We start from the raw sequence: 17,300 nt of genomic DNA, 5'->3' as shown, positions 1-17,300 counted from the left end.
TCAACAATGAAAGTAAAAAGTCGCAGTCGGCAGGATTCGAACCTGCGCGGGAAGATCCCATCAGATTTCGAGTCTGACGCCTTAACCACTCGGCCACGACTGCTTGGTGATTTGTGGAAATCGCGAATAATTAAATAGCAAATAAATCATGTTGAATTTCCCATAAACGTCAACAATGAAAGTAAAAAGTCGCAGTCGGCATTATTCGAACCTGCGCGGGAAGATCCCATCAGATTTCGAGTCTGACGCCTTAACCACTCGGCCACGACTGCTTGGTGATTTGTGGAAATCGCGAATAATTACATAGCAAATAAATCATGTAGAATTTCCCATAAACGTCAACAATGAAAGTAAAAAGTCGCAGTCGGCAGGATTCGAACCTGCGCGGGAAGATCTCATCAGATTTCGAGTCTAATGCCTTAACCACTCGGCCACGACTGCTTGGTAATTTGTGGGAATCGCGAATAATTAAAAAGCAAATAAATCATGTTGAATTTCCCATAAACGTCAACAATGAAAGTAAAAAGTCGCAGTCGGCAGGATTCGAACCTGCGCGGTAGGATCCCATCACATTTCAAGTCTGATGCCTTAACCACTCGGCCACGACTGCTTGGTGTTTTGTGGAAATCGCGAATAATTAAATAGCAAATAAATCATGTTGAATTTCCCATAAACGTCAACAATGAAAGTAAAAAGTCGCAGTCGGCATTATTCGAACCTGCGCGGGAAGATCCCATCAGATTTCGAGTCTGACGCCTTAACCACTCGGCCACGACTGCTTGGTGATTTGTGGAAATCGCGAATAATTACATAGCAAATAAATCATGTAGAATTTCCCATAAACGTCAACAATGAAAGTAAAAAGTCGCAGTCGGCAGGATTCGAACCTGCGCGGGAAGATCTCATCAGATTTCGAGTCTAATGCCTTAACCACTCGGCCACGACTGCTTGGTAATTTGTGGGAATCGCGAATAATTAAAAAGCAAATAAATCATGTTGAATTTCCCATAAACGTCAACAATGAAAGTAAAAAGTCGCAGTCGGCAGGATTCGAACCTGCGCGGTAGGATCCCATCACATTTCAAGTCTGATGCCTTAACCACTCGGCCACGACTGCTTGGTGTTTTGTGAAAATCGCGAATAATTAAATAGCAAATAAATCATGTTGAATTTCCCATAAACGTCAACAATGAAAGTAAAAAGTCGCAGTTGGCAGGATTCGAACCTGCACGGTATGATCCCATCAGATTTCAAGTCTGATGCCTTAACCACTCGGCCACGACTGCTTGGTGATTTGGGGAAATCGCGAATAATTAAATATCAAATAAATCATGTTGAATTTCCCATAAACGTCAACAACGAAAGTAAAAATTCGCAGTCGGCATTATTCGAACCTGCGCGGGAAGATCCCATCAGATCTCGAGTCTGACGCCTTAACCACTCGGCCACGACTGCTTGGTGATTTGTGGAAATCGCGAATAATTAAATAGCAAATAAATCATGTTGAATTTCCCATAAACGTCAACAATGAAAGTAAACAGTCACAGTCGGCATTATTCGAACCTGCGTGGGAAAATCCCATCAGATTTCGAGTCTGACGCCTTAACCACTCGGCCACGACTGCTTCAGCATTGCTTGAAATCGCAAATAATTGAATAGAAAATAAATCATGATGAATTTCCCATAAACGTCAACAATGAAAGTAAAAATTCGCAGTCGGCATTATTCGAACCTGCGCGGGAAGATCCCATCAGATCTCGAGTCTGACGCCTTAACCACTCGGCCACGACTGCTTGGTGATTTGTGGAAATCGCGAATAATTAAATAGCAAATAAATCATGTTGAATTTCCCATAAACGTCAACAATGAAAGTAAACAGTCACAGTCGGCATTATTCGAACCTGCGCGGGAAGATCCCACCAGATTTCGAGTCTGACGCCTTAACCACTCGGCCACGACTGCTTAGTGATTTGTGGAAATCGCGAATAACTAAATAGCAAATAAATCATGTTGAATTTCCCATAAACGTCAACAATGAAAGTAAAAAGTCGCAGTCGGCATTATTCGAACCTGCGCGGGATGATCCCATCAGATTTCAAGTCTGATGCCTTAACCACTCGGCCACGACTGCTTGGTGATTTGTGGAAATCGCAAATAATTGAATAGAAAATAAATCATGATGAATTTCCCATAAACGTCAACAATGAAAGTAAAAAGTCGCAGTTGGTAGGATTCGAACCTGCGCGGTATGATCCCATCACATTTCAAGTCTGATGCCTTAACCACTCGGCCACGACTGCTTGGTGATGTGTGGAAATCGCGAATAATTAAATATCAAATAAATCATGTTGAATTTCCCATAAACGTCAACAATGAAAGTAAAAAAGTCGCAGTCGGCATTATTCGAACCTGCGCGGGAAGATCCCATCAGATTTCGAGTCTGACGCCTTAACCACTCGGCCACGACTGCTTCTACATTGATTGAAATCGCAAATAATTGAATAGAAAATAAATAATGTTGAACTTTGATAATATCACCAATGAAAGTAAAAAGTCGCAGTAGGCAGGATTCGAACCTGCGCGGGAAGATCCCATCAGATTTCGAGTCTGACGCCTTAACCACTCGGCCACGACTGCTTCTACATTGATTGAAATCGCAAATAATTGAATAGAAAATAAATAATGTTGAACTTTGATAATATCACCAATGAAAGTAAAAAGTCGCAGTAGGCAGGATTCGAACCTGCGCGGGAAGATCCCATCAGATTTCGAGTCTGACGCCTTAACCACTCGGCCACGACTGCTTCTACATTGATTGAAATCGCAAATAATTGAATAGAAAATAAATCATGATCAATTTCCCATAAACGTCAACAATGAAAGTAAAAAGTCGCAGTTGGCAGGATTCGAACCTGCGCGGTATGATCCCATCACATTTCAAGTCTGATGCCTTAACCACTCGGCCACGACTGCTTGGTGATTTGTGGAAATCGCAAATAATTGAATAGAAAATAAATCATGATCAATTTCCCATAAACGTCAACAATGAAAGTAAAAAGTCACAGTTGGCAGGATTCGAACCTGCGCGGTATGATCCCATCACATTTCAAGTCTGATGCCTTAACCACTCGGCCACGACTGCTTGGTGATTTGTGGAAATCGCGAATAATTAAATATCAAATAAATCATGTTGAATTTCCCATAAACGTCAACAATGAAAGTAAAAAGTCGCAGTCGGCAGGATTCGAACCTACGCGGGAAGATCCCTTCAGATTTCAAGTCTGATGCCTTAACCACTCGGCCACGACTGCTTGGTGATTTGTGGAAATCGCGAATAATTAAATAGCAAATAAATCATGTTGAATTTCCCATTAACGTCAACAATGAAAGTAAAAAGTCACAGTCGGCATTATTCGAACCTGCGTGGGAAAATCTTATCAGATTTCGAGTCTGACGCTTTAACCACTCGGCCACGACTGCTTGGTGATTTGCGGAAATCGCTAATAATTAAATATCAAATAAATCATGTTGAATTTCCCATAAACGTCAACAACGAAAGTAAAAATTCGCAGTCGGCATTATTCTAACCTGCGCGGGAACATAACATCAGATTTCGAGTCTGACGCCTTAACCACTCGGCCACGACTGCTTCAGCATTGATTGAAATCGCAAATAATTGAATAGAAAATAAATCATGATGAATTTCCCATAAACGTCAACAATGAAAGTAAAAAGTCGCAGTCGGCATTATTCGAACCTGCGCGGGAACATCCCATCAGATTTCGAGTCTGACGCCTTAACCACTCGGCCACGACTGCTTGGTGATTTGTGGAAATCGCGAATAATTAATTAGCAAATAAATCATGTTGAATTTCCCATAAACGTCAACAATGAAAGTAAAAAGTCACAGTCGGCATTATTCGAACCTGCGTGGGAAAATCCCATCAGATTTCGAGTCTGACGCCTTAACCACTCGGCCACGACTGCTTGGTGATTTGTGGAAATCGCGAATAATTAATTAGCAAATAAATCATGTTGAATTTCCCATAAACGTCAACAATGAAAGTAATAAGTCGCAGTCGGCAGGATTCGAACCTGCGCGGGAACATCCCATCAGATTTCGAGTCTGACGCCTTAACCACTCGGCCACGACTGCTTGGTGATTTGTGGAAATCGCGAATAATTAATTAGCAAATAAATCATGTTGAATTTCCCATAAACGTCAACAATGAAAGTAATAAGTCGCAGTCGGCAGGATTCGAACCTGCGCGGGAACATCCCATCAGATTTCGAGTCTGACGCCTTAACCACTCGGCCACGACTGCTTGGTGATTTGTGGAAATCGCGAATAATTAATTAGCAAATAAATCATGTTGAATTTCCCATAAACGTCAACAATGAAAGTAATAAGTCGCAGTCGGCAGGATTCGAACCTGCGCGGGAACATCCCATCAGATTTCGAGTCTGACGCTTTAACCACTCGGCCACGACTGCTCGAGCGATGATGGAAATCACGAATAATTGAATAGAAAACAAATAATGTTGAACTTTGATAATATCACCAATGAAAGTAAAAAGTCGCAGTCGGCAGGATTCGAACCTGCGCGGGAAGATCCCATCAGATTTCGAGTCTGACGCCTTAACCACTCGGCCACGACTGCTTCAGCATTGATTGAAATCGCAAATAATTGAATAGAAAATAAATCATGATGAATTTCCCATAAACGTCAACAATGAAAGTAATAAGTCGCAGTCGGCAGGATTCGAACCTGCGCGGGAAGATCCCATCAGATTTCGAGTCTGACGCCTTAACCACTCGGCCACGACTGCTTCAGCATTGATTGAAATCGCGAATAATTAAATAGGAAATAAATCATGATGAATTTCCCATAAACGTCAACAATGAAAGTAAAAAGTCGCAGTTGGCAGGATTCGAACCTGCGCGGGAAGATCCCATCAGATTTCGAGTCTGACGCCTTAACCACTCGGCCACGACTGCTTGGTGATTTGTGGAAATCGCGAATAATTAATTAGCAAATAAATCATGTTGAATTTCCCATAAACGTCAACAATGAAAGTAATAAGTCGCAGTCGGCAGGATTCGAACCTGCGCGGGAACATCCCATCAGATTTCGAGTCTGACGCCTTAACCACTCGGCCACGACTGCTTGGTGATTTGTGGAAATCGCGAATAATTAATTAGCAAATAAATCATGTTGAATTTCCCATAAACGTCAACAATGAAAGTAATAAGTCGCAGTCGGCAGGATTCGAACCTGCGCGGGAACATCCCATCAGATTTCGAGTCTGACGCCTTAACCACTCGGCCACGACTGCTTGGTGATTTGTGGAAATCGCGAATAATTAATTAGCAAATAAATCATGTTGAATTTCCCATAAACGTCAACAATGAAAGTAATAAGTCGCAGTCGGCAGGATTCGAACCTGCGCGGGAACATCCCATCAGATTTCGAGTCTGACGCCTTAACCACTCGGCCACGACTGCTTCAGCATTGATAGAAATCGCGAATAATTAAATAGGAAATAAATCATGATGAATTTCCCATAAACGTCAACAATGAAAGTAAAAAGTCGCAGTTGGCAGGATTCGAACCTGCGCGGGAAGATCCCACCAGATTTCGAGTCTGACGCCTTAACCACTCGGCCACGACTGCTTAAACATTGATTGAAATCGCGAATAATTGAATAGAAAATAAATAATGTTGAACTTTGATAATATCACCAATGAAAGCAAAATGTCGCAGTCGGCAGGATTCGAACCTGCGCGGGAAGATCCCATCAGATTTCGAGTCTGACGCCTTAACCACTCGGCCACGACTGCTTGCCCTTTGTAACAGTTCATTTTTTTTCAAATCGCGAGCTTGCGTTCGCTTGCGTTTCAACTCTGACTCGAATATTTTTATTTTTATTATTCGAATGGAATTTGCGAGCCGTTCATCGAGGCCTAAAAATTACTCGCGAGTCCGATTTTTTTAAGACGAGTCCGTTATTTTCCACTGAGTCCGTTATTTTCCACTGAGTCCGTTATTTTTATTTGTTTATTTTTTTGTAAAAGTCCCGTATTGGCGCTGCGGTAGCGTTCACGCAGTTTGTTGAGTCAGAGGTCACGTGACTCACATGGATAGTTTGAGCTACGGTTTCGTTTTGGTTATACTTTAATTTTATACTATAATTTAATTTAATTATACTACGATAATTTGAAATTTTCAAATAATCGTACTATTGAAATCTAGATTCCGCCAAAACCAATTAGAAAGCTGATTTATACCGTATAAATCAGCTTTCTTATTATAAATATAAATTATACGCTAGATTTTTCCCTACTTTTCGTCTAACCTCACTACTGTGTTTCATATCCGAAACATGTTTTTGGCCTAAAATATGCAGTCAAGATCAAACCCAAACGCAGGCGAGGTTTTTTAACTACATTTTTTTTGATCTTTTAAAATTCCCACTCGCCGCTCGGGTGGATGCATGCTCAGAAAACACTTAGAAATCCTTTTAAAGCGTACGATAATTTTAGCGAAAATACGATAATTTCGATTCCCTGGTACGATAAACACTTCTTAAAAGGTTGAAGGATGCGGCAATGACGTTCCATCATCTGAATTAAGATTAAATATTCCTATTACAGAACGTAATGGTGCTCACATACTGATCAATTTATAAAAACTTACCAAGTTTGATTTCATTCATTTCCTCTGGGAATAATGTGCAAAATTATTTCTAAAACCTTGGATTAATCTTATTATTCCAAGTGTCCAAGATAAAACTACCTATTTAGTACTTAGCTGTAAGCCTTGGTTTAAAAATAACCGAGTGACCGGACACGACACGTGAGAACTGTGCGAATTATCGAAACGAGGGGAAAGGTCGGGAACTTGGCCAAGATTATTATTTTAAGTCTATTATCACAAATTATTTTATCTTTGTATCAAAGGAATTTTTAAAATGTAATAGAATAGTTGTTGCTGAATGCAGCTAATGCAGCTGATACGTTTCTGTACTTATTACAAAATACGAGGCGAGGCAACTCCAAAGCCGTTTTCGTTTCTCTCTCTCCTATCCCAGCTATCTGCTGCAGAAAATCTTGGTGCGCGCGGTGCAGTGGTGCCAGATCTTTTGGAAATTATTAATTATTTTTCATTTTATAACGCTAGTACGGTGCACCCAACAGCCTAGGAATCGTAGCACTACCAAAAGAAAAATCTATGTAGTTTAGATCTCAAAACGTAATTATTATACTTTAATAATGGAAATTAATTCGGCGGCGAAATGAAAATGTTTCGGCGGCGGCGGTGGCGGCGCCGCCGAAATTAAATTTATCAGCGGCGGCGTTTCGGCGTTATCTAAATAATCGGCGGCGGCGGTGTTTGATCGGCGGCGCTATCCTCTATGTAGACACAATATGGCAGCGGCCAGTAACTATAGAATGAAAGAATCTATAGTGCTTGTTGAAGTAATGAAAACTTTTCACATGTTAACAGAATGTCTTGTTGCATACCGTACAGGTGAAAAGTTTTCATTATTTCAACAACTACTATACAAACAGTAACTTGGAGGTTCGGGCTCTCGGAAATATTACTTCCTTGAAGATGTTTTATAGGGACTTGGCAGTGCTACGTCACAGTTTTTTTTCAATAGTTTTTATCGTGGGGAGAAAAATGTTACCACAATGGCGGCCATGGCCAAAGCTACGGAGGGCCAAGTCTCTATTGAAGTAAAGATTGAAGTGACAATTACGACGTCCAGATTTAGGAATTGTTTTTCTAATTTGACACTAGCAGAGGCTTGATCATTCGGAAGTTAATGGCATCGCTGCATCGCAGCATCACCTAGACTCATTGAATAATATATACTATATACTATATATAGAAAATTGTAACTGAGCTACTTTTTAAATCTATGAAACCAATGAAATATGATATGCAAGCTGTTTTGTTTTTGCAGGAAAAGTTTTTTTTTTCATTTCATGGTTCGTTATTCATGCTGGAGGAGACTATTTTCTGAAAAGTCATAGATTTCTTAACATAATTTTACATTTTTCAAAATATTATTTGTTTCACCACTAGGTGCTGGATCAAATTTGGCAATGAGAAAGTTGTAGTGCGTTATCGAAAATGTTCGAATATTGTTAATTCGATGTAAAACACCACTTGAAAATATTAACAAGTTGAGCAAGCTAAAATACACTTGATTCTTTTCGATTACACACTTTTACTTAGAATGCCTTAATCATTCTTTCAAACTCCTTTTTCGAAAGTCACTTAGCTATAAGTATATATATATATTTTTTTATTGGTTTTATGGTTTTATTTTTCTTAAAACAACTCATACTTAAAAATAGGTATTGAAAAGTCAGTTCATGAAATAATTAAAGAAATTGGCAATGATATTTAATTTGATCGTATATTGGATTACAATATATTATTTACAATTTTTACAAAAATGGTTCAATTATCCCCAAATCGGCTGCCACACAGGCTTGAGTTGGAACGATCATGTTATCAATCGCACGTTCGATCATATCTGGGGCTTGGATTAATTAAACACAGGGATATACTGCTCCAGCTTAAAACTCCATTATGAAGTAGAAAATATTGTTATAAACCCTCTATCAGAGGAAATCGGCGAATAAACGGAAATCCCCATTGCGCATGCACTAAATGTGGGTCAAACTAGTAGCGAGTTGGAGACACAAGGCTTGGTGACACCCCGTTGTTGTCACCCAAATAATTTGTTAAAATCTTAATTAATATACTTTCAGACTAAAAATTTCAGAAATTAAGTTCTTACCATTGACTCGTTTGCGTTTATTGCTTGGTTCTGATGGTGTAAAACCTAGAACACACATACGTAAAAATCGAACGAAAAACCAAACTGAAACGTAAACGCAAAATTTAATTATGTTGCGTTTCTGTTTACGTCTCCAGTTTTGACACACACTTGAAAACGTATTTTGTTTTCAAAAGCTAAACTTCGAACCAGAATAAATGATTTGATAATGGCATCCAAAAATTGTTTAGCTGCTCTGTGGGCCGCGAATCAGTTTATGTTTTTAATAGCTACTTACATGCAATTAAAACCAACTAAAAAGAGAAAAGTTAGGGTAAGAAAAATATTTCAACTTCGAGAAAGATATGGGTTTTGTAGTACGTTGATACCCCAACTGAGAAGTCACAATCCAGAGTACTTCTTTCAGTAAGCCTTTTTAAAACTATGATATAGATACAAAATATAATGTTTTGGTGGAAAAAATAGATTTATGAGAATGACACCAGATGCATTCAATAATTTATTGAGGAGAATTGGCCCTCTCATTAAATTGCTAAAAAGACCACTCGTTGGAGAGAACCAATTGCGGCGGAACATCGTTCAGCTATTACTCTAAGGTAAATATTTTGTTAATAAACCACTGGTTAATTAAATTATTTTATTAAAGTTGAAATTTCATTCTAGATTCTTAGCTACTGGAGAAACGTATCGTAGCTTAAGTTCAACTATTTCAGTGATAGTCAAAGCAACGTGCAAGGTAATGGGCTTTGTTAAGGTAGCATTTTCCTTTCTAATCGTAATAATAAATGCTTTTTATTGGATAACTTTTTAATTTTTTTTTAATATAATTGTCATAGGCTATTTGGTTTATATATTCCCATGCCTAAAACTCACAATGACTGGCAGAAAATTGCAAGGTTGTTTAATGATATATGGCAGCTACCTAATTGTGTAGGCAGTATCGATGGGAAGCATGTGACTGTAGAATGTCCCATAAATACTGGACCATCGAACTATAATTACAAAGGAACATTTAGTAAAGTCCTGATGGCAGTTTCAGACGCTAAATATAAATTAATTTCGGTTGATTTTGGCCATTTTGGATCAGAAAGTAGTGGCGGTATATTTAGTAAATGTTCCTTCGGAAAAGGTGTGCTCACCAATTCGCTTAATCTTCCACCTCCCTGTGTTTTACCGGAATCGAACCAACTATTTCCGTAATATTTTATTTAAAAAATAACTTGATGCGACCATACCCCAGAAGATCTCATTTCACTCATTCAGAACGCATTTACAGCTATCGCTTAAGTAGGGCTGGAAGAGTAGTGGAAAATGCATTTGGTATCAGTTTTCCCCGCCTTGGAGGCGCGAATTTCAAAGTGGTTTTCAGCGGTTTGCCGTAGAAGTTGGTAAAGGCCAGCGTATTGATGGAGAAGTTTTTCCAATAGCCCTGGGACCCGGCGAGGAGTTTTAAGGGAAACGAGATCTCCCTCCTGGTAGGTGACTTTCCGGCGGCGCAGCTTGAAGCGCTCCTTATCCTTGCGTCTCCTGTGTGTATTTGGTGTTTCATTAATGAAGTTCGACTAAGATCACCTTCGAAGCGGGAGAAAACGCCTAAATGTTGTTTGAGCAGGTCCGTCAGTTGGGTGTGTTGTGCGGAAGAAAGCTGGCTCCCAATATTCAAGTTGGCAGGTAAGTTGAAGTCCTTGGATGATATTTTTGTGTCTAAGAGGTATACTTCGATGACCTCATGAGCGCGGGCTAATGTAGCTCCACAGGGAAGAATTACTGGTCGTTGATGCGGGTTAGCCACTCGGATCAGAGCTCTGTCGTCATGGAAGGTAGTTAGGGTCTTACAAACAAGCAAGCCAAACCGCTGATACGCTGATGGAAGGGGCTCGATCATACGGGAGCCTGATGTGCGTGTTGCAACAACTTCGAGAGCAATCTCGGAGGATGCTGGAATGGTGATATCGGAGGTATTTTGGACAAGGGTGGAATGATTGAATATTGAGTCCCGAAGTGGAAAGGACTCATTGCCGATGGTGACAGAGCGAGTTTTGAAGCTAATTTCAACCTTATTGTCGTTGCAAAATTCCAAGCCAAACAGCACATCGTATTCGAAGTTCTTGATGACGAGAGCATTAATATGGTAGGTGAGGAACCCAGTTTTGATGTCTACGAGGGTGAAGCCGCTAGGAGTGATCAAAGAGCCGGCGGGGTGAATTGGTAACTTGAGTGTCGTGACCAGAGAGTGGTTAATAATATTTTTGAAGTCGATGATGAGTTTTAGTTGGGTATGGTGAATGGTAGCAGGTAAAGAGACTAATTTAGTTGACGGGCTGAGGAGGAAAGGAAAAGTGGGTAAGGACGGAGAGGTGCCTCCCTCTACCACCATCTCGAAGCTAGTCTCGAAAGGCGAAGGGCTCCTTGCTCTGGAATTATATCCTGTCCCCCGGCCTCGGTTATCCGTGTTGGAATTGCCGAACCGGTAAGGCGAACTGCAACGATCTGGTTGCCGGTACGACTCTCTGCAATATGATGCATAGTGGTCCTTGCGTCCGCACTTGTAGCAAGATACATTGGGTGGACTGGGTTCGCGACGGCAAGATGATGAACGGAGATAATTAAGCTCTTGGCGCACATCTGTTAGTTCCCTACGAAGATAATCAATGTCACCCCCGGTGGCGGATTGATACAATGCGGGTAACACCAAGGGAGGGGTTGGAGTCATTTTTGGCAGCTAAGAGCGTAAGCAGCTCCAGAATTTTCCCGTCATTGGTGATAGCGGTAGCTGTTGCCATAGATGTGGGTGTGGTATTTAGTAACCGTAGTTTGTTCAAGAAATCAGGTGGCGTTGTAGGACACATAACGATAATTTTCTCCCGAAGTTCAGGAAGGAGGCCTCTTATAAGAAAATTGATTTGTTCGGAGTCTGCCATGCTGGGATTCGCTCTTCTTCTGGGAAAAACCCTTTCTCCCTTCGGGCGGTGGCGTACGCGATTGCTGGCCGCTGAAGGTTGACTTGGTGTCCGTCGTTGGGCGTGACAATATCTAATTGAAGCTGGTTCTGTGCCATGGCAAAATGATATGGTATACAGGGGTTTACAAATTTAATATACAGGGTGTTTTTATTTTCTCGAAAACGTTATTTTTTTCAAAAACTATGTTTTCAAGAACGTTGAAATTTGTACTTTACAGTACATGTGCCGGGGGACACTTTCTACCAAAATTGCATATAAATCGAAAAATATTTTCACGTTTTTTGAAAATTTAAATTTTAACCGCTAGGTGCTATAAGAAAATTGTCAAAGAGAAAATTGTAGAGCGTCACCGAAAACGTACAAATAGCGTTGGCATGAAAAAAATAGACGTCTTTTTCACTGACAAAATACGACTTGAAAAAGTGAAAAGTTGGGCTAGCTAAAATAACATTTTTTGAATTCCATTGGGAGGGTAGTGTAACTTTATGAAAGTCAGAAATTTGTTAATCTGGTGTTTAATGCAATTTGGCTTGCAGTAAGACTCGCATTTGGGAAATTTTACTTAGGCATAAGTACCATCCTTACAGAGCAAAGCTTCACCACGGTTTACGAGATGGAGACGCTCAAAAACGGCTGGATTTTTGCAACTGGCTGCTAAATTCCGTGCACGACGACCCACAATTCCTCCGCAACATGCTATTCTCGGATGAATCCTCGTTTGCTAGAGACGGCCCTTACAATCACCAAAATAATCATGCTTGGGAAGACACAAATCCACACTGGGGATATGAACACCGTCACCAATTTCAATTTGGGCGCTTGAATGTTTGGATTGGTCTTGTTGGAAACCGTTTAATTGGTCCAGTATTCTTACCGCAAAATCTAAATGGCCAGAGTTATTTAGATTTCTTGAGAAATGAGCTAGAACAACAACTTGACGAACTGCCGTTGGCGCAACAAGCAAGACTGTGGTTTCAGCAAGACGGTGCCCCGCCTCATTACCACAGAGCCGTGAGAGATTACCTAAACAACGAATTTCCACAACGATGGATAGGGAGAAACGGTCCCGTACACTAACCAGCAAGGTCGCTCGATCTGACTCCGTTGGATTTCTTTCTTTGGTGCTTCATCAAGGACAAGGTGTACGCCACTCCGGTTGAGACCCTTGAAGAGCTGTGTCAACGAATTGTAAGCGCTTGCCGGGAAGTAACCCGGGAAATGATTCAAGTCGCCTTCGACAATATGATTGTTCGCGCCCAAGCCTGCATCTCAGCCGAAGGTGGTATTTTCGAAACGTACTTATAAATTTTGTTTGTAAGTAGATAAATAAAGTGTGTCTTTGTTTTTTAAAAAATTTCGCATTTTTCATCCTACGAAACTAAATCGTGTAATATCTTCTTCGCCATTGTCTCCTCGATTTTTCAGCGGTGTTTATTGCATTAAAAACCAGATTAACAAATTTCCGACTTTCATAAAGTTACACTACTCTCCAATGAAATTCAAAAAAAGTTATTTTAGCTTGCCCAACTTGTCACTTTTTCAAGTCGTATTTTGTCAGTGAAAAAGACGTCTATTTTTTCGTGCCAACGCTATTTGTACGTTTTCGGTGACGCTCTACAATTTTCTCATTGACAATTTTCTTATAGCACCTAGCGGTTAAAATTTAAATTTTCAAAAAACGTGAAAATATTTTTCGATTTAGATGCAATTTTGGTAGAAAGTGTCCCCTGGCACGTGGACTGTACAGTACAAATTTCAACGTTCTAGAAAACATAGTATTTGAAAAAAATCACTTTTTCGAGCAAAAAAAACCATATACGTAAACCAAATCATTTTTAATTAAAATATTTCTCTTGACTTTCTTTTTCTAACATATAAATTTCCATTTGTTTCATGACTTCAAAACGGTCTCGGGCATCCAGTTTGTCTAGCCTACAAACATTAGAATTTATTAATTTGTGCTAGGTTATTATAAATCACTAATTTTTTTAATGAAGCTTAAATTATCAACAGGGTTGGTTATGTTTAAAACACCAGTAAATATTTTTGTTTAGAAATTGTTTTTAGTATTTTAATATTTTTTTGACAATCTATGAGCTTCATTTAATATACTCAAAATTTTATTACTTAACTAACCTAGTTTCCATCAATTTACAAAATTGTCTAACTTTGTTAGGTGGTTCTTCATCAGTATTAAACGCCTTTGCAATTTCCCCGGATGTTGTAGAAAATGATTGTAGTGCTTCGTGCATAGAAGTATTGATATCGGAGCAGGGTTTTTTTGTTTTATTTATTTTTTTGCTAGGGAGGTAATTGTAGGGTTGGGGCTCAGAAATGAATTGAAGGTAGGACTGGGGTCGGAAATGGCCTGGAGGTGGGGCTGGGCGTAGGGTTGGAGCTGGGTGTAGTGTACAGTAGAAGTGGTTGGAGTCAGCGTTGGGGTTGGATTAGTTCTTTCTATAAAATATTTACGCTTGCGCAACTTATTTGAGATGGGTCTCGCTACGTCACGAAAACGTCATTTTCTAGGGGAGTGGGGGGATATTTTTTTAGGGAAACACGTGTTAGCAGCCTCTAGTGGCTCGAGTAAAAAATAAGTCAATTCGAATTTTACCACTTAAAATAATGTGTTAATCTTAAAGATTTAACTTGATTATTTACATAAAAAATAACATACACCATACAGAGAACGTCTACAGCGAAATAAAAATAAAATACCCCGCTAACCCGCTTAGAAAATTCTTAAGAATTTCGTCAAAATTCACTAAATTTTTGTAGTAAATGCCCCAATGACGTCGTTCGTGACGCGGCGGGTACATGCTTTCGCTCACCCCATTTTCTTGCCCCCGATTTTATAGAAAGAACTAGGATGCAGCTGGGTATGAAGTCAGGGTTGGGGCTGGAGCTAAAAACAGGGAATGAACCACGCATTTCTACCATGCTTGTGACAGTACTGTAAAACATCCAAGTATTAACACATTTATTTACAAATAATAATAATAATGATAAAAATAAATACTCTTCCGCTCACAACCTCCAAGAATGCCATGATTTGCCATCCATAACTTCGTGTAGTTCCCACCATGATTTTACCTCATATTTTGCTTCGCAACCACTTACTGAACTTTCCTTGATTTGTTTTAACTCTGCGATATCTATCTCGTTGGGTTATCCATTTCTTTTCGGCTTCAACGGCTAAAAAAGAATGCTTTAAAATATGTAATCTTGGATAAAGAATATGTATATTCTTCATCCAAGATGTAATATACAGTCTTTAAGCCAAGGCTTAAATTCTTCGTGTAGAAAGGTGCTTACCTCTTATGTTGAAAGTGGATCCAATGGCTTGCCAAATGGTTTTTTTTTAATATTGTATCCTTATCATAAGGTTTTTTTTGTCAAAAAGGCAAGGGTAGTTCCTTACTTTTTTTTATAAAGTGTTCCAATTCTTTTCTATTCAGAGCTTTCTTTAATTCGGCCATATTTTATCACGGAGAGCGACGGTGTATGAGACCGACTGCCTATTCACAGTGTTTCAAAGAGCCCAAATGTTGGCCAAAATTCCAAAATGGTCCGTTACAATATTTACATTTTTGTAATAAGGAAATAATTGAGAGTGACGTAGCTCCAAAAGGTTTTAGCTGCGACCCCTGGCGGTGAAGTGACTTTCCCTGAAGAAGCACAGGGCTCTCGTGGGTGTCATTCGATAGATCTTAGCCAAATTAGAACGTGTAAAAACATTCAGTCATACGATATTTCAAACAACAGTTACAACTAGTTAAAGGGTTCGAAAAAGCCATTTTCGAGCATTTTAACACGCGATTCATTCAGAGAGACGAGTGTAGATAACTACAATTTTTCAACGTATATTAGTTAACATTACAATTAGTCCATTTAATAGTTTTATTAATTTTCCCTTTGCAACCTTTGGAGAAAATTTGGTTTTAAAATGTTTAAATTAATAATTAAATTCCTAGCAAAAATTTAGCTAGAAATAATTGTAGCAGAATAATTCTACCGTTGCGCAAATTAGTGTTACAACTTGATAAAACTAATTTGCACACATTACAAACAATATGAACTTAATCTAATTGCACCAGTTATCGCTAGAGTACATAAAAAATATTTAATTCTCAGATAAATACCGAGAGGCTAATAACTCCCCGCAATCAGTGTACAAACTTGTAGCTTTGACGGTACTGAAGGGATTACGAAACTGATTACAGAATTAGCATTGCCAAAGGCTGTTCTCAATTTCATATGACTGTAATCGGTGTACAGAATTTTACGAAGAGGTTAGCCCTTCGATAAAACTGATACCAGATTAAATCCGTGTATTATATCAACGGTCGGCTCTATCATTGCCACCTGTATTATGGCCATGAATCTATCCAATGTTTTTATTAAGAATGCGTTTTTAGTGGAGAGCCTTGTGCCATCTATTAATAGCAAAGCAAGCTACAATTCTAAATAGCCAAATGATAACGTCCCAGAGAGCCATTTTAGATAATTATAATTAGTTTCGATGAGTCTCCGTGACAATTTTCTGAATTTCTCACAATGTGAGAATGAAAATTGTCACGGACACTCTTCGAAAATTATGATAAATAAATCTTTTCTAGTTTTAGACCTTTCTTTTTGGTCGACTTCGACTACGGAGTGACGTAGGCAAGAGCGATTTTCGAATCGCACATCATAATTATTTTTCCACTCTTTAATTTTGTATATAATCTCTTAACGTTTATAGAGTTTATTCTGGATAAACTTTGCGTACATTTTTTTGTTATGATGTTTCGTAAAAACATGAATTCAAAATTTATTTCAATGTCTGTCCCTTCTTAGCCGTAACACTTACCAGAATAAACACTGTTTTTCAGTTCGTAGAACTGGTTTTTGTATAATGTATGTCCCATTTTCAGAACGAGAAAAAAGATTAAATGGAACGTAAAAATATTTATTTAGGTGAAACCAAATTGGTTTCATATGAAAACACTGTTTAGAACAGCGAAGACTTAACGAAGTATTTAATTTCTAGTCAAATTTAAAGAAATTCATAAATAATACAAAATCTAGTCGCAAATTGAGTTTGTGCAATAAAATAATTAGCTATTTCGTTCTCAATTAATCGTTAAGACTTGGATGCTTTGGTATACTTTTTGAATTTGAAGAAATTAGCGGGCGTGAGTTCGAATCTAGCTTACGCAAATATCTCTTATTAAAATTTTTAATTTAACTTTCAGTTTGAACATTTTCTCTGCTTTTTATATCAAATAATTTATATTACTTAAATTCCTCGAACAATATCACTTAAATTCCTCGAACAATGACTTATTCCTCGAACAATATCACTTAAATTCCTCTTGTCATTTTAATTCATTTTGGGCTCCCAACACCATCTCGTTACAAAAAAATTACTAAGAATTTTGGAATTGCTGTATTTGTTCTCTCCGCTGTGCCCCGGCTCTTTTCCCGTCTCGTAATCCCTCTCTCCCTTCTCTGAGAATGGACCGTCTCCGTTTCCCC

At 38.9% G+C, this 17,300-nt stretch overlaps 30 non-coding genes across 30 annotated transcripts; all 30 read right to left on the bottom strand.

The window, feature by feature from the left end:
- Positions 1 to 21: 21 nt before the first annotated feature.
- TRNAS-CGA (transfer RNA serine (anticodon CGA)) lies at positions 22 to 103 on the bottom strand. The gene has a single exon. It is a non-coding gene; the product is annotated as a tRNA-Ser (tRNA).
- Positions 104 to 190: 87 nt separating this feature from the next.
- Positions 191 to 272, bottom strand: TRNAS-CGA (transfer RNA serine (anticodon CGA)). Its single transcript has one exon. It is a non-coding gene; the product is annotated as a tRNA-Ser (tRNA).
- Positions 273 to 359: 87 nt separating this feature from the next.
- Positions 360 to 441, bottom strand: TRNAS-CGA (transfer RNA serine (anticodon CGA)). The gene has a single exon. It is a non-coding gene; the product is annotated as a tRNA-Ser (tRNA).
- An 87-nt stretch (positions 442 to 528) lies between these two features.
- TRNAS-UGA (transfer RNA serine (anticodon UGA)) lies at positions 529 to 610 on the bottom strand. The gene has a single exon. It is a non-coding gene; the product is annotated as a tRNA-Ser (tRNA).
- Positions 611 to 697: 87 nt separating this feature from the next.
- Positions 698 to 779, bottom strand: TRNAS-CGA (transfer RNA serine (anticodon CGA)). Its single transcript has one exon. It is a non-coding gene; the product is annotated as a tRNA-Ser (tRNA).
- Positions 780 to 866: 87 nt separating this feature from the next.
- On the bottom strand, positions 867 to 948 carry TRNAS-CGA (transfer RNA serine (anticodon CGA)). Its single transcript has one exon. It is a non-coding gene; the product is annotated as a tRNA-Ser (tRNA).
- An 87-nt stretch (positions 949 to 1,035) lies between these two features.
- On the bottom strand, positions 1,036 to 1,117 carry TRNAS-UGA (transfer RNA serine (anticodon UGA)). Its single transcript has one exon. It is a non-coding gene; the product is annotated as a tRNA-Ser (tRNA).
- An 87-nt stretch (positions 1,118 to 1,204) lies between these two features.
- TRNAS-UGA (transfer RNA serine (anticodon UGA)) lies at positions 1,205 to 1,286 on the bottom strand. The gene has a single exon. It is a non-coding gene; the product is annotated as a tRNA-Ser (tRNA).
- An 87-nt stretch (positions 1,287 to 1,373) lies between these two features.
- On the bottom strand, positions 1,374 to 1,455 carry TRNAS-CGA (transfer RNA serine (anticodon CGA)). The gene has a single exon. It is a non-coding gene; the product is annotated as a tRNA-Ser (tRNA).
- Positions 1,456 to 1,542: 87 nt separating this feature from the next.
- Positions 1,543 to 1,624, bottom strand: TRNAS-CGA (transfer RNA serine (anticodon CGA)). Its single transcript has one exon. It is a non-coding gene; the product is annotated as a tRNA-Ser (tRNA).
- An 87-nt stretch (positions 1,625 to 1,711) lies between these two features.
- TRNAS-CGA (transfer RNA serine (anticodon CGA)) lies at positions 1,712 to 1,793 on the bottom strand. Its single transcript has one exon. It is a non-coding gene; the product is annotated as a tRNA-Ser (tRNA).
- An 87-nt stretch (positions 1,794 to 1,880) lies between these two features.
- TRNAS-CGA (transfer RNA serine (anticodon CGA)) lies at positions 1,881 to 1,962 on the bottom strand. The gene has a single exon. It is a non-coding gene; the product is annotated as a tRNA-Ser (tRNA).
- An 87-nt stretch (positions 1,963 to 2,049) lies between these two features.
- TRNAS-UGA (transfer RNA serine (anticodon UGA)) lies at positions 2,050 to 2,131 on the bottom strand. The gene has a single exon. It is a non-coding gene; the product is annotated as a tRNA-Ser (tRNA).
- Positions 2,132 to 2,388: 257 nt separating this feature from the next.
- Positions 2,389 to 2,470, bottom strand: TRNAS-CGA (transfer RNA serine (anticodon CGA)). Its single transcript has one exon. It is a non-coding gene; the product is annotated as a tRNA-Ser (tRNA).
- An 85-nt stretch (positions 2,471 to 2,555) lies between these two features.
- TRNAS-CGA (transfer RNA serine (anticodon CGA)) lies at positions 2,556 to 2,637 on the bottom strand. The gene has a single exon. It is a non-coding gene; the product is annotated as a tRNA-Ser (tRNA).
- Positions 2,638 to 2,722: 85 nt separating this feature from the next.
- On the bottom strand, positions 2,723 to 2,804 carry TRNAS-CGA (transfer RNA serine (anticodon CGA)). Its single transcript has one exon. It is a non-coding gene; the product is annotated as a tRNA-Ser (tRNA).
- Positions 2,805 to 3,229: 425 nt separating this feature from the next.
- Positions 3,230 to 3,311, bottom strand: TRNAS-UGA (transfer RNA serine (anticodon UGA)). Its single transcript has one exon. It is a non-coding gene; the product is annotated as a tRNA-Ser (tRNA).
- A 425-nt stretch (positions 3,312 to 3,736) lies between these two features.
- On the bottom strand, positions 3,737 to 3,818 carry TRNAS-CGA (transfer RNA serine (anticodon CGA)). The gene has a single exon. It is a non-coding gene; the product is annotated as a tRNA-Ser (tRNA).
- Positions 3,819 to 3,905: 87 nt separating this feature from the next.
- Positions 3,906 to 3,987, bottom strand: TRNAS-CGA (transfer RNA serine (anticodon CGA)). The gene has a single exon. It is a non-coding gene; the product is annotated as a tRNA-Ser (tRNA).
- An 87-nt stretch (positions 3,988 to 4,074) lies between these two features.
- On the bottom strand, positions 4,075 to 4,156 carry TRNAS-CGA (transfer RNA serine (anticodon CGA)). The gene has a single exon. It is a non-coding gene; the product is annotated as a tRNA-Ser (tRNA).
- Positions 4,157 to 4,243: 87 nt separating this feature from the next.
- On the bottom strand, positions 4,244 to 4,325 carry TRNAS-CGA (transfer RNA serine (anticodon CGA)). The gene has a single exon. It is a non-coding gene; the product is annotated as a tRNA-Ser (tRNA).
- Positions 4,326 to 4,412: 87 nt separating this feature from the next.
- TRNAS-CGA (transfer RNA serine (anticodon CGA)) lies at positions 4,413 to 4,494 on the bottom strand. Its single transcript has one exon. It is a non-coding gene; the product is annotated as a tRNA-Ser (tRNA).
- Positions 4,495 to 4,579: 85 nt separating this feature from the next.
- On the bottom strand, positions 4,580 to 4,661 carry TRNAS-CGA (transfer RNA serine (anticodon CGA)). The gene has a single exon. It is a non-coding gene; the product is annotated as a tRNA-Ser (tRNA).
- Positions 4,662 to 4,748: 87 nt separating this feature from the next.
- TRNAS-CGA (transfer RNA serine (anticodon CGA)) lies at positions 4,749 to 4,830 on the bottom strand. The gene has a single exon. It is a non-coding gene; the product is annotated as a tRNA-Ser (tRNA).
- An 87-nt stretch (positions 4,831 to 4,917) lies between these two features.
- Positions 4,918 to 4,999, bottom strand: TRNAS-CGA (transfer RNA serine (anticodon CGA)). Its single transcript has one exon. It is a non-coding gene; the product is annotated as a tRNA-Ser (tRNA).
- An 87-nt stretch (positions 5,000 to 5,086) lies between these two features.
- TRNAS-CGA (transfer RNA serine (anticodon CGA)) lies at positions 5,087 to 5,168 on the bottom strand. Its single transcript has one exon. It is a non-coding gene; the product is annotated as a tRNA-Ser (tRNA).
- An 87-nt stretch (positions 5,169 to 5,255) lies between these two features.
- TRNAS-CGA (transfer RNA serine (anticodon CGA)) lies at positions 5,256 to 5,337 on the bottom strand. The gene has a single exon. It is a non-coding gene; the product is annotated as a tRNA-Ser (tRNA).
- An 87-nt stretch (positions 5,338 to 5,424) lies between these two features.
- On the bottom strand, positions 5,425 to 5,506 carry TRNAS-CGA (transfer RNA serine (anticodon CGA)). The gene has a single exon. It is a non-coding gene; the product is annotated as a tRNA-Ser (tRNA).
- Positions 5,507 to 5,593: 87 nt separating this feature from the next.
- Positions 5,594 to 5,675, bottom strand: TRNAS-CGA (transfer RNA serine (anticodon CGA)). The gene has a single exon. It is a non-coding gene; the product is annotated as a tRNA-Ser (tRNA).
- Positions 5,676 to 5,760: 85 nt separating this feature from the next.
- Positions 5,761 to 5,842, bottom strand: TRNAS-CGA (transfer RNA serine (anticodon CGA)). Its single transcript has one exon. It is a non-coding gene; the product is annotated as a tRNA-Ser (tRNA).
- Positions 5,843 to 17,300: the final 11,458 nt, after the last annotated feature.

This window comes from Leiobunum rupestre, chromosome 7 (genome assembly GCF_980474605.1).
Source record: "Leiobunum rupestre chromosome 7, qqLeiRupe1.1.hap1, whole genome shotgun sequence".
Taxonomy (NCBI): domain Eukaryota; kingdom Metazoa; phylum Arthropoda; class Arachnida; order Opiliones; family Sclerosomatidae; genus Leiobunum; species Leiobunum rupestre.
Note: the sequence above shows the minus strand (reverse complement) of the source record. Positions and strands in the feature narration are given on the sequence as shown.